The following is a 15,043-nucleotide window of genomic DNA, read 5'->3' as shown; positions in this document are numbered from 1 at the left end:
TGCGGAGCACAGGCTCCGGACGCGCAGGCTCAGTGGCCATGGCTCACGGGCCCAGCCGCTCCGCGGCATGTGGGATCTTCCCAGACCGGGGCACGAACCCGTGTCCCCTGCATCGGCAGGCGGACCCCCGGCCACTGCGCCACCAGGGAAGCCCTGTACTACATTTTTAAAATGCCAGCTCATATCATATGCACAGCGTCAAGTAGCTTTCAAATATAACCTATTTTTAGGTAAATATCTTTTATTATTTCAGTCATTAATACATGCTGAAGATAGAGATGACATTATTCAAGCACGAACAGGATTTGAAGATTGTATTTTAAAGACCATTTGACAGTACACTCAATAGTCTTCCAAATGTAGAACATAATTGTGGGAGTGTGAGAAGAGGAGATCACTCAGGTTTGAAAACGAAACTGAGAAATTCTGACTTCCAGGGAGTGTAGAATGTTTTTATCCACAAGTCATAAGAATATAAAATAAAGTTTGAAAATGATTTTTTTCCTCAGCAGAGTAGATACTGTGCTGCATTTCACAGCTGCCTAGCTACAGCGAGTGATGTATGCTCATAACACAGTGGATGATGGCTTAGGAAGGTAATCCAATAAAATCTTTGCTGGAGCCAAGAATTCAATTCAAGGAAAATGCCTCTAGTTATTCACCATAATCACTCCCCCTGTGTGCCAGAGAAGGGCTCACTTTCTTATTCAGTCTTACTGTAGATTATTTAAATTAGCCAAGAGCAGTGCTACAAAGCTAAGGCTCACAAAATTTTAACTTAAAGGCAAGAGTTACCTGTTTTTTCATACTTTCCACTTTCTTCCTTTTTCAGTTAAAGGCATAATAATAATTTGTGAATCTTTCAATTCACGCTTTAAAGTCCTTAACAACCATCCTATTATGAGACATAAAGTTGTTTGAAAAGGAAGAAAAAATGAATAAGAAATGTGAGTCCTACCGTGATGATGCCAGCGTGCAAAATATTGACAAGCTCCAAAATGGCAATACTTGCAGCAACTCTGTATTTCACTTCAGATTTTCCCAACGGAAACATTTTATTGACAAGGAAGCAATGAAAACCAGAACTCATATATATCTTTTTTAATCAAAAATTAATTCTATATGAGCATATCTTACGTCTACCTGGAGACCATTTTGATGTAAGCAAGGAAAACAATAGCTTTATCTAATAATTATGTTTTTCCTTGATCAATAATTTTGACCTTGTGATGGTGCTTATTATTCTAAGACAGTCTCATGGAAGTGACACTGTATGATGTTCTGGAAGGTGAAACTGGCTGTAGTTCAGGGATTCAAATTCTGATACTAAAGAACTTCTAAAACTCTAGACTGCTATGCAAATATTGTTGAGTCTCAGACAGTCTCCACCACAAAACACTAGGACCTCACTTTCACCTGGAGAGAGGAAGAGGGAAAGTCCACATTTGAGACCACTGGATACTCAACTTTGCTGTAGGAGTAACCAACAAATTAATATATTTTGTTCAGGGTCACGTAGAGAAGTCGGCCTCGTTCACACAGGTATGACTGTTCAAGAAGGTCCAATCCAAAGGGTGGGATGGACCAATAGAAGCATAAATGACAAGACTAGTTCCTGTTGATGCTCAGAGAGGGAGGATGATCAAGTAGCTGATAGTACTGGAAGGATGATACAGCATCACTTGGGAAATACCAGGGCCTCATAGATTGGAATTCCCAGTTGGGGGGTCCAAGCACTACAGGAAACTGGAGTGCTAGAGACACAGAGGTGCCAAACCCAACCCCATGACCTGGACTACCTCAACAGAGGAATGCACAGGCTGTCTAAGGAAAAAGACTACCAGGACTATGTCTGTAAAATTATATCACCTTCTACTTGCGGGTGGAACTAAAATTCCAAATTTACTCTCCATCTTAGTCAGAACTGGTGTCAAGACCAGAAATGATGTTTGTTGGTACTCACTTTGGAGTTAGGGAAAGGCCATAACTGAGAAAATACAAAGAATGAAATTTTTTTCATCTTAACATTTTAAATATGCTTCTATACTTTCTTTGGAAGTACAAATGTAATCTCCTAATCCAAATGTTATTCAGTATATAAGCACTCCAGCACTGAGCATAAATGGCATCAGTATTCTAATTGCACATTAACAGTATATAAGAAATTAGAAATTCAAGAGTTAAAATTAAGAGAAAATACTCAGCTATTTAGAATTGTCACGTAGTTAGAAACGAAAATAAATACTGAAATCAGTTTATTCAAAGTATAACATAAACATTGTAAGAAACATTAAATTACATGACCTTTATTTTCTGACTGCATTTAAATTGTATACACTGGTGCTAGACTGTGAAGATGGGTTATTCACCTTTCTAACTCTTCCAGTTTCATGACTCATAGTAGGTACTAATGTTCTCAAAAGGAATGTGTTCAAACCATGGCTGTGACATCTGCTTTATGATCTCAACTTTGACAGTAGGTTTACTGTACTGAAATTATGGCTATTTTACCCACATGGTCAATCAATAAAGTAGCAACATTTTTAACAAGTACAAAACCCCCTGGGGTTTCATGAATTCAGTTCTAACTTGGTCCATAGGGAAAGTCATGGTGATTATAGCTCTAAAATACAATTATCACACTGCAACAATAGACCTTCATGCAATTGATTAGAGTTAGGTAATAGCGGCCTCTTTAACCAAGCATAAGCACTCTGGTTTCTCATAGTTACAACCACTTCTTGACTCTGAGGTCTGTGTTATTTGCTATTTGTCACTCAATTTGAGTTGTTAAACTCAGCCTGCCCAATCCCTGTGGGCATCTGAGTTTGTCCCTGCTATTTAGCCTTGACAAAAAAACATCCTGCGTTATCTTGCAAGTGTCCTCTCCTAGCTCTTGATTTCTCTCATATTTCTTGCAAAGCTTTGGAAACGACCCACGGAAATATGACGAAGTCAGAGGACACTCACATAGCCAGCCACACCAATGGCCTCAACCCATGCTATCAATGGAAACAACTATTATACTTAAGAGCATTCTTTTCTCATGTCTGACATGCAAACATCATGAGGTCAATACGTTACTTTTAAATGCCATTAGAGTGATTTCCACTGACCACGTATTTTCTAAATGCCAAATATATCAAGAACCTTAATTTTTAAAGGCAAAAATAAAGGAAGTTTTCTTGGAATCATGATGTTATAATCATTTATCATAACTTCACAGTCTGGGTAGGTATACAGTTGCCCAAAACAACTCAAAGATGAGGTCCTTATAAAATAGAGATAACAGGCTATGCAGAATATATTATTTTGCTGAAAGTCTTTAGTCAGCCACTAGGTTCATTTTTCTGAATGCCCAGCTTTCTCCTTCGGTGGTTTTGATTAAAATTCTGGAAACAGATGCAGCTCTCTGGTAATATAGCAGGCAAAATGTAAAGCAGACCATATTAACCTGTCACTAGCTTTAAATATTCCTTCTCTTGTCTCGTACAAAACGAGCCTCATCTACCATATATTTTCATGCCTCTGGCTCCTTTCAGGTTATTGATCTTTGTATTATTTCTACAAGCACATGGAAAGGTTTTATTATGCGTCTAAATTAAATCTATGATGCATAGAGGCTGCTTTACTCAGCCGAGTGTGTCTTTAATACACTTCAAAGTGAATCTTTTTTAAAAAATCGTCATTAAGAACTGTTTCCCATTATAACTTCTAAAATTACTTGATAGCCTTATGTAGTTTTACAACATGCACTAAATATAAATGAAGAGCAAATAAAAATAAATATTACACATCAGGAGTGATCATAAAACCACTGTGTAATTGTTCTGTCCTCTAACTAAGCCCAAGAAAGTAGCACCTAAAATCCTATTTTTAATGTTCTACACTTTCTATTAAAACGTTATGACTGCTCCCAAGATAAGGCCATACGCTTAAACCAACATTAGGCAATTTCTCTTTTTCTCCCATTAAAGCAACAAAACAACACAAAAAAATCCAGAAGCTAAGCAAATTTATCTTTGGCTTTTTAGTATCAACCTTTTAAATTAGGAAGATAAAGCATTTTAATCTTAAAAGCCAATTATTTATTCCTCAGGAGTTTATTTTTCCATAATATGTAATACTAAATGTTCTGAGCACATTATTTAAAATAGTAGACGGGTCTATTGGCCCCAGGGCATAAATACACACCATGATACTCTAACAATGAAGAAACAGTTTATTCTCTTAATTACTTACAATGGTTTTGTTCTCTAATAACATTTATGGTGTGTTAAGAAAATAAATCAAGAACAATTTAAAAGTAGAAATATATGGAACAATCTCTACAGAGGTCACAAAATACAGCTGAAAGAAAAATGGAAATCTGAGTAGTTGGGGGCTCTAACACTAATCTTGGGTGTCTACTTTCATGTAAATCATTTATTCTATTCCCCCTCATTAATTATTATTATTAACAATATTGCTATAATATTAATTCTTAAATAATGTAATTATATTAATGTGAGTTAATATTTAATTAATAATCAATCTGTAGGAATATGTAATTTATATATCCATCCTAAATGCTATTGTGCATTCTAATAGTAGACAGTATAACAACAGCATCTGGGGGACTAAAATTAAGATAGGAAAACTATCTTAAGAACCAGAGTCAATCCACAATGTATACAAAGATGAACACAAAGTGCAGCAAGGTTTAAAGTTCTCTGGGAATAAATCAATACCCAAAAAAATTAAATTCTGCCCATGAAGGAGTGACTATTTCTTCCCCTAATTTGCCCAAGTACAAATAGAAAGGAATTTTCAATTTAAAAAAAGGAGGATTTTCAATTTAAAAACAGTCAAAAACCTTGAAAAGGCATTTTATGAAAGAGTCTATCAAAATAGCCAATAAGCATATGAAAAGATGCTCAACATTACTCAATAGGGAAGTTCAAATTAAAGCCCCAAATAAGATACCACTAAACACCTACCTGCATGGCAAAAACTAAAAAGACTAACAAGTCTTTTTTTGTTTGTCTTTTGTTTTTTATGTTTGTACAGCAAAGTGATTCAGTTATACATACATATCTTTTTTTTTTTTCAGATTCTTTTCCCTTACAGGTTATTACAAAATATTGAGTATAGTTCCCTGTGCTATACAGTAGGTCCTTTTTGGTTATGTATTATATATATATAGTAGTGTGTATATGTTAATCCCAAACTCTTAATTTACCCCCCCTTTCCCCTTCATTAACTATAAGTTTTCTATGTCTGTGGGTCTATTTCTGTTTTGTATATAAGTTCATTTGTATCATTTTTCTTTAGATCATATGAAAAGATGCTCAACATTACTCAATAGGGAAGTTCAAATTAAAGCCCCAAATAAGATACCACTAAACACCTACCTGCATGGCAAAAACTAAAAAGACTAACAAGTCTTTGTTTGTCTTTTGTTTTTTATGTTTGTACAGCAAAGTGATTCAGTTATACATACATATCTTTTTTTTTTTTTCAGATTCTTTTCCCTTACAGGTTATTACAAAATATTGAGTATAGTTCCCTGTGCTATACAGTAGGTCCTTTTTGGTTATGTATTATATATATATAGTAGTGTGTATATGTTAATCCCAAACTCTTAATTTACCCCCCCTTTCCCCTTCATTAACTATAAGTTTTCTATGTCTGTGGGTCTATTTCTGTTTTGTATATAAGTTCATTTGTATCATTTTTCTTTAGATTCCACATTTAAGCAATATCATATGATATTTGTCTTTCTTTGTCTGGCTTACTTCACCTAGTATGACAATCTCTAGGTCCATCCATGTTGTTGCAAATGGCATTATTTCATTCTTTTTTATGGCTGAGTAATAGTCCATTGTATAAATAGACCACATCTTCTTTATCCATTTATCTGTCGATGGACACTTAGGTTGCTTCCATGTCTTGGCTATTGTAAATAGTGCTGCTGTAAACATTGAGGTGCATGTATCTTTTCAAATTACAATTTGCTCCAGATATATGCCCAGGAGGGATTACTGGATCATATGGTAGCTCTATTTTTAGTTTTTTAAGGAACCGCCATACTGTTCTCCATAGCGGTTGTACTAATTATATTCCCACCAACACTGTAGGAGGGTTTCTTTTTCTCCACACCCTCTCTGGCATTTATTGTTTGTAGACTTTTTGATGGTGGCCATTCTGACTGGTATGAGGCAATACCTCATTGTAGTTTTGATTTGCATTTTTCTAATAATTAGCAATGTGAGCATCTTTTCATATGCCGAAAAGGCTAAAAATTCTAAGTGTTGGCAAGGACATGGAGCAAGTTAAACTCTCATACATTTTTGGTAAGAGTGTGAATTGCTACAGTAAATTTGCTTTGGAATAGTACTTGATAGTATCTTTTAAAACTACATATATACCTAACATATATTATCACCAAATAATTTCACTCTTACATATATATGCAAGAGAAATGAATGTATATGTCCACCAAAAAAAAAAACAAAACAAGAATTCTTAGCAACCTTCTTCATAATCACCAAAACCTAACAACACAAATGTCTACTAACAGTAGAATAATTACCTAGCAGTTAAAGAGAAAAAGAACATTGCTTAATGCAATGAACATGAATGATTTTCAAGGACATAAATAGTAACACCTATGTAATATGATAGCATGTGAGAGAGGATAAAATTCTTCATGTAAAACTTCCTAATAAATAAGTCACAATTTCCTAAGAAACAAGCTGAACAAATGTAGAAATGTTTGACTAAAAATATAAAATTTGTCCTTAACTGAAGCTAAGGAACTATGTTTTCTGTTTTCTCTTTTATGATGGCTAACTTTGGCCCACCTTAAGCAATAATAATATATATTTTTAATAATTCAATACATTTACTTTTCAAATATCAAACATTATGTCTACAAGTTTAGAAATAGCAGTGGCTTTTACAAATATGTACTCTTTCTATTCTTTCCAAAATTATGTTATAAATATGTGTACTTTATATGTATACTATATATGTTCCAAATGAATTCCCTATTGTAATTAAGTATCTGAATTTATATTAGTGAACATTGAGCAATTATTTATATAAAAGAGATATTCTACTAACAGAAAAAAACCTATAAGTAATTTATGGGTATTGTATATTTAAAATGTAATTCCATTTACAAAAATTCGATTTTCAGACAAGTATTTATCTTTGCATAGAATGAGACTCATCTCTGTCACTTATTTAAAATGCAGTGGTTATTGCATAAGAAACAACTTTGGTTTTCACCAGCTGGGTAAGTCATCACCACAAACCAAATATCCTTAACTGCTTTTTTGTCCTCTCAAACATAAAAAGAGAATTTCTATTTGTTAAATAGCTGCACAAAAATGGAGAATTGTCTTTTATTGTTGTGCAAAAGACAAGATTCTATGAAAACTGCTAAGAAGCATTTTCCTGCAATAGCATATTATGAGGTGTGGACTTAAAAAGGCTTTTCTATTACCAATATTGTAACTAGGCAGAAGTCTGCTGCAAATATCCATGTCTGCAGGAATAAAGATGCAGACCTACTAGAGAATGGGCTTGAGGACACAGGGAGGGGGCAGGGTAGGCTGGGACAAAGTGAGAGAGTGGTAGTGTATATATGGACATATATACACTACCAAATGTAAAATAGATAGCTAGTGGGAAGCAGCCGCATAGCACAAGGAGATCAGCTCGTGCTTTGTGACCAGCTAGAAGGGTGGGATAGAGAGGGTGGGAGGGAGGGAGACGCGAGAGGGAAGAAATATGGGAACATATGTATATGTATAACTGATTCACTTTGTTATAAAGCAGAAACTAACACACCATTGTAAAGCAATTATACACCAATAAAAATGTTAAAAAAAAAATCCATGTCTGCATTAAGAGCCAGATTTTCCTAAGAGTCGACTATTGGAAGAACTTTGGATTATAGCACAAAATACTCATTATTTTGTAAACGAAAATTTTAGTTCCCTTGAATATTTTATAGGTGTTTTAGAAGATGGCCTTTAAAATGGAAACATAGGCAGTGGGACAAGAATGTAGCAAACCAGATACAAGAACATAAAGGAGAACAGCAGAGGCTGAGGGCTAGACCTTTTACTGAAGCCAGTAGCAGTGTCCTATCATGGAGGCATCTTCCTCAAGATATGCTGGGATTCCCAATGGTCTGGCAAAATGGGGAAGGGTGCCAGAAAGTAGTCTACCTGGATTAGGGGATACTACTTGGTTATAGATGCAAGTTAGGGGAGAATAGCTAACAGTATAACAAACTGTGCTTAAGTTTCAGTCATAACCAAGTTCAAATACTATGTCAGCTATTTATTAGTTGTGTGACTAGTAAATAATCTACTCTGACATCCTAAGACTTAGTTTACTTATCCAAAAAGCATGGATAGAAGTGGTATCTACCTTGTAGAGTTATGACTGGCATTTAGTGAGTAGTCAGTAAATGCTATTATCATTATTATTATTTTATTATTGCTTAGGGAGGTGATGAGGTAAAGCTCAACTAGTGTTTTTTGTTTGTTTTACTAGAAATTATACCTTTTCCTTCTCCTCGTTACTGAAGAAGCTCTAGAAGAGAAGGTGAAGTGATTCTGATGCTCAACCCCAGGTGAGAGCTTCCATCAAAAGGAGAGAAGTTTGTGAAGAGCTAAGCAGAATATCCAGTCACCACCCATGCAGACTAAGATACAGGGCAACTGGAATATGCATTCAGGGGCCAATGGAAAGGACCAGATATGCAGATTTGGGAAACTCAGCAGCGTTTTGAGAAGATGCCATTTCTCTGGACAGGTAGGAGTTAGAGTCTCAGCCCAGATCCACTTGCTTAGACAAACTCCTCTCGCTGATGGGGCCATGGCCCTTGTGCTGTGTGGAACTGGTTGCACAATATAAAGAGGGACAGATTTTGCTGGAGACCAGTAGTCATGGGCTGCATTGTGTTCCCCCCACAATCCATACATTGAAGTTTGAACCCCAGAACCTCAGGATGTGATTGTATATGGAAATAGAGCCTTTATTTAAAGAGATAATTAAGTTGCTAATTAAGTTGAGGGGCTTCCCTGGTGGCGCAGTGGTTAAGAAACCCGTGAGCCACAACTACTGAGCCTGCGAGCCACAACTACTGAGCCCATGCACCACAACTACTGAAGCCTGCGTACCTAGCCTGTGTTCCACAACAAGAGAAGCCACCGCGATGAGAAGCCTGCGCACTGCAACGAAGAGTAGCCCCCGCTCGCCGCAACTAGAGAAAGCCCGCGTGCAGCAATGAAGACACAATGCTGCCAAACTTAAATTAATTAATTAATTTAATTAATTAATTTAAAAAAATTTTAAAGAGATAATTAAGTTGAAAAGAGGTCATTAGGGTGGGCCTTAATCCAATATGACTAGAATTCTTACAAGAGGAATTTGGACACTGACACATACAGAGGGAAAGACATGTAAAGACACAGGCAGAAGACCGTCTATAACTCAAGGAGAGAAGCCTGGGGCAGATTCTTCCCTCATGGCTCTCAGAAGAAATCAAATCTGCAGATACTTTGATCAAACTTCTAGCCTCTGGAAATGTAAGAAAATAATTTCTATGTTTAAGCCACCCAGCTTGTGACCTTTTCATCTATCTTCACGTAAACTTAACCATGCAAATACACCCACACGAACACGTCCCCACAAGTTAGCCTGTATGATGGAGTGATATTTTATTGAGTAGATTCCAAGTTACAGATTTTCCTCAGAATCAGGAAGGTTTATTGTGCCTGTCCACCAATGTCCATGAGTCCTAGACAGCTGTTCCACTGTGAATGTTTAAGAGTCATCGGAACTTCTGATTCTGACCCTATAACCACCATTGCTACCAAACAGTTGGTGTTACTTCTAATTAATCAGGTGTATATTGAAGGTACTGTTGGATGGGGCCTCTAGCAGAGATGCAACTATTTTTAGCAAGAGAAAACCAGTGTTGTTTGTTTCTTTTATTTTACAACTGTAACATAAAAAAAAATTATGAGTTGGGTAATTAACACATATGGTTCTTAAATGTAAATGTTTATAAATTATGATGGCTCTTCCTTCATATAATACACATGTCATTCCAGGCACTGTGCTTGGCATTAGGAGTGTCACTATGTACAGGACAGGTATGATCCCTGCTGTTAAGGAGCTTACATTCAGTTGAAGGAGGTGGGAAAACAAAGTTTCAAATAATTAAATAACTATTAGTGGTGGTAGCTGTGTGAAATAAACTAACAAGAATGAGCTAGGGAATAATAATAGCAGAGAGTAGATATTTTACAGGATAGTCTGGAAAGACCTCTCTGAGGAGGTGGCCTTTCTTTCAGACTTGATAATTGAACCACAGTCATGGTAAATTCCGTTCCATGATCAGAATCTGAACATTTCAGCTATAAAGTACAATGTAAAAACAACGAACTTCTTCAATTAAACCTAAGTTACACGCCTCATGTCCCTCTAAAAGCATGACAATCACTTGGACACGAAAAAGTTGATGTAAAAAGAAGATAAATGAGTAGGTTCTCATGCTTTGTTTTCTAGTTTTATGAAATTCCAAACTCACTGTAAATAGCTTACAGAAATAAGCAGTTCATTGGGTTCAGTCCCTAGCAAGACAGCACACAGCACTTAATCTTCACCAGAGTATTACTGGTACATTCAAATCTATAAGAGAAATAAATTTCAGCACTCAATTACCAGCTCTAGTCACAGTGAACAGAAACAGGGAAAGATGTATTTACCCAATGTGAGAATAACGTGAGTACTCAAGCAGTTTAGTTGCTTTGGTAAGTTGTAATAAATTACTATGTACTTTAGCCAATGGAATAGCCAAAGGTACATAATATATACAGTTCTTTCTAAGTTTTCAAAAAATTTCAATCTGCTCTAGTTTGGAAATTTTCCTTTATTAAACAAACTGTAGGTTTTATTGTAGAAAGATCATAAAATGCAGGAAAGCAAGGGAAAAAAAGAAAAAAAGTGTACCCCTGTGGTAGATCAAAGGTAATAATGGCCCGAGTTTGTCATTCATCCCTATAGCTAGACCCTTTGTCTGTAACTCTATAGCAATCCCCCATCCTGTGCTCAGACATTTGACTCACTTTAGGCCAATAAGATTATGATGAGTGTGACACAAACAAAGGCATGGAAGGCACCTGCATGATTGAGCTTACTTCTGCCACTGCCATAAAAAGGACATGCCCCAGCAAGCCCTCTTGTACCAGGAGGAGAATGAGAGATGCAAGGACCAGAGCTGAGTTGTCCCAGTCATCCTAGCAGGACCATCCTAGAAGCCACGCAGACGTGGAAGAGAGCTTAGCCAAGCTCAGCAGAGCCCCTACCCAACCTATAGCTGACTGTAAACACAGGCAATGAGCCCAATCCAGGGCTGATCGGCTGAACCTGCAGACCTAGAAGCTAAATAAACACTTATTGCTGTATCCCACTGAGATTGTTGTTGTTTATTAAAGAGAATTATTGTGACAATCAATTTCTGATACACACACTACCCTGAAACAGAACAATTTAACATTGTTCTAATTTTTACTTTAGCTTTTTGTCCAATTTATGGACTTTCTAAAGGTTAAAGATAGCAAACAACATCAGCATAAAGCATTATGAGTTCTAGTTTCCTAGATTTAATCATCACACTGGGCTAACAGAGATACTAGGAGAGAAAAATCCAACTGTAGTTCTGATATTGAAAGTTCACTACAGGAAATTAGAGAAATTTCTGATTTGCCATCCAGGCAATCAGCGAGGAAAAATTCTAGGGGGAAATAGTAGGCTATCCCATCAAGTCAAGAAAGTAAAATGGGCTAGATGTAGGGCGTGAAGCTGGAAATAGGGTTGGGTTGGGGGAAGACATTCCAAATGGAAAGAATAGTGTGACACTTAGGACTCTTTCCTTGCCAGCAACTCTGGCTAACTTAGGTAAACAAAAGAACTTATTAGAAAGTTTCTGGGTAGCTCACAAAATCAGAAAGAAAGCCAACCCAGCAAGCTTAAGTAAGGATAGGTAAGGGTAGCCCAAGAGAGCTCAGTAGTAGTAACATGTCTCTTCTGGATGCTTCCTCTAGAACAAGTCAGTTTTAACCACCTTTAGCCTAAGTTGTTACTCTGTTCAAAGTTAAAGACCTGGCAAAGATTATCCAAATGTGCCAGGGTTACATACACTCCCTTCCCCCACTTACAGAGCAGGGGAAGAAGAGCAGGCCACTGTGGTTGACAGCTCTCCTGGACCCATGGAGTGAGCGGGAGGGATACGTATAAAGTAAGGGGGAAGTGTTTCAGGACAGGCAAAAACAATACATGTCTACTAGAAACACGAAGAGCAAGTGAGCAAGAGTTCTAGTTTATATGAGACAGTAAAGGGGAATAAACCACCTACTTTAGACTGGATTCCAGCTGAGATGGGAAATGGTCCATGTGCACCAAGGGATAGATGTCTCCAGAAAGGTCTCTCCATCTTAGCGAGGGCTGCTCCTCTCTTACCCTAAAGGAGCTTAGCAGCTGGGAGGTCTGTCTTGCCATGAAAATGTGATTGCTTCCCAGCATGGCTCTCACTGGGCCACAGGATACTGGAAAATGACACAGTAAAAATAGCAAAGCATATGCATCAGAGCAAAGGCAATGGGGACCACATGATTGACTCCACTGAGTGAAATGAATATGACCATAATTCCTAAAGAGAAATTCTCTATGCCCCATTATCTTTTTCTAAACCAAGTAAACTGAATTATCATATGAAAAATTAAATTTAAGGATTTCAACTGGGAAAATTTTTACTTCACAAGGTATGTCAAAGTGAATCTCGTGCCATGCAAAGTTCTGCTGAATTTATCCAGAAATGATACAACAGGGACAAGTGGTCAGCTAAAGCCCCCACATTTGCAGGGCTCAGGGCAAGAGTACAAACGGAGGCTCCTATTCCATCTATCTTTGAAAGATTTTTAAAGAGTTAAATCAAGTTAATACACTGTTAAATGAAATAAGTCCTACTCTTCTGCCTTGACAAATCCTCCTGCATGACAACCTGGGAGCCCAGGTTCAAAGTTAGAATTCTCCAACATTTTGGGGTACTTTGCCAGAACATGAAGTGAGGGAAGAGCCAGCCCCCAGTCTCTGGCCTGAGGCCTGATACATTCCTTCCTACCCCAGCTCCATGCCACACCTCAAAGGCCTCCATAAACTCGCATGTAGAAATCCCAGCTCAACAACTGAAGCTCAACCCCAAGGCCCCACACCCCACAATTAGCCTCCCCTTGACCACACTTGGGACCAGGGTATGTGTGCCAGTGCAGTTATCTCCTCTTTTGATAACAGACTCGAGGAAGGGGTCTGCTGTAGTGAGCCCTGTGATGTGACTCCAAGACCCCCTTCAATGAAAGACTTGTTGCCCCATCGTACGGGAGCGCTGCAGGCAGATAGATCATTCTTTGTTATGAGCTTCTTTAGGATTGCTCAGCTGCAAAAAGCTGCCTCACCCAAGGTCATACTCATTCCACAGGCAACCCACATTCAATAACCGACTGATGTGAGACTACACAGGCCTGCCTGACCTGGCCGAATTCGAGCTCCCGAGCTCCCATGCAGTCAGCTAAGACTTTTGCTGGACGTGTAACACAGCTCAACTTCTCCCTCTGCCCAATCTTGCTTCCTTCCCCAAGCTTCCCCAGGTTTCCATCTCAAGACCACTCCTTTCTAAACACACTGCATGTTAAGCTCCTCAGAATCTGATTCCCAGGAAATCCAATCCGAGCACTGGCAGAGACACTAGAAGTAAGTTCAGTGATATGTGAGCAGGAATTCCAGGTTGCTGTGGTCCAAAGAGGCAGGGCACAGGCTCAGATGGCCACATTCCCTCCGCCCCATGGACACTTCATCTTATGGTAAGAGGTCCTTCAGAGCAGAGCCCTCGCAAGAATAAGGCATAGCATAGTGATCCTCTTGACTGGATCTAAGAGAAGCACTAAACAGCTATGTTGCTTTTTTTAAAAAATAAATTTATTTAATTATTTTTGGCTGTGTTGGGTCTTTGTTTCTGTGCGAGGACTTTCTCCAGTTGAGGCAAGCAGGGGCCACTCTTCATTGTGGTGCGCGGCCTCTCCCGTTGCGGAGCACAGGCTCCAGACGCGCAGGCTCAGTAGTTGTGGCTCAGGGGCCTAGCCGCTCCGTGGCATGTGGGATCTTCCCGGACTGGGGCACGAACCTGTGTCCCCTGCATTGGCAGGCGGATTCTTAACCACTGTGCCACCAGGGAAGCCCCGAAGGTGCTCAAATTGCCGCAAACTGAATGACTTATACACCAAGTCACATATTAATCAAGCTATCAAAAATTAAATACAAAGAAAAAATATTAAAAGCAGCAAGGGAAAAACAACAAATAACACACAAGGGAATGCACATAAGGTTAACAGCTGATCTTTCAGCAGAAACTCTGCAAGCCAGAAGGGAGTGGCAGGACATATTTAAAGTGATGAAGGAGAAGAACTTACAACCAAGATTACTCTACCCAGCAAGGATCTAATTCAGAGTTGATGGAGAAATTAAAATCTTTACAGACAAGTAAAAGCTAAGAGATTTCAGCACCACCAAACCAGCTTTACAACAAATGCTAAAGGAACTTCTCTAGGCAGGAAACACAAGAGAAGGAAAAGACATACAATAACAAACCCAAAACAATTAAGAAAATGGTCATAGGAACATACATATCGATAATTACCTTAAATGTAAATGGTTTAAATGATCCAACCAAAAGACATAGACTGGCTATGGATACAAAAACAAGACCCGTATATATGCTGTCTACAAGAGACCCACTTCAGACCTAGGGACACATACAGACTTAAAGTGAGGGGATGGAAAAAGGTATTCCATGCAAATGGAAATCAAAAGAAAGCTGGAGTATCAATTCTCATATCACACAAAATAGACTTTAAAATAAAGACTATTACAAGAGACAAAGAATGACACTACATAATGATCAAGGGATTGATCCAAGAAGAAG

At 38.0% G+C, this 15,043-nt stretch overlaps 1 protein-coding gene across 5 annotated transcripts in view; it reads right to left on the bottom strand.

Moving 5' to 3' along the window:
- LOC114486964 (SCAN domain-containing protein 3-like) overlaps positions 1-15,043 on the bottom strand; it is a 332,132-nt gene that overhangs the window by 175,448 nt on the left and 141,641 nt on the right. For all 5 annotated transcript variants that reach the window (XR_008617933.1, XM_055086238.1, XM_055086244.1 and 2 more), the window contains one exon: positions 12,425-12,614. The gene's annotated coding sequence lies outside the window, so the exon portion shown is untranslated. The remainder of the gene's footprint in view (positions 1-12,424; positions 12,615-15,043) is intronic.

The sequence above is a fragment of the Physeter macrocephalus genome, chromosome 1, assembly GCF_002837175.3.
Source record: "Physeter macrocephalus isolate SW-GA chromosome 1, ASM283717v5, whole genome shotgun sequence".
Lineage (NCBI taxonomy): Eukaryota > Metazoa > Chordata > Mammalia > Artiodactyla > Physeteridae > Physeter > Physeter macrocephalus.
This window is presented reverse-complemented; position numbering and strand designations above follow the sequence as displayed.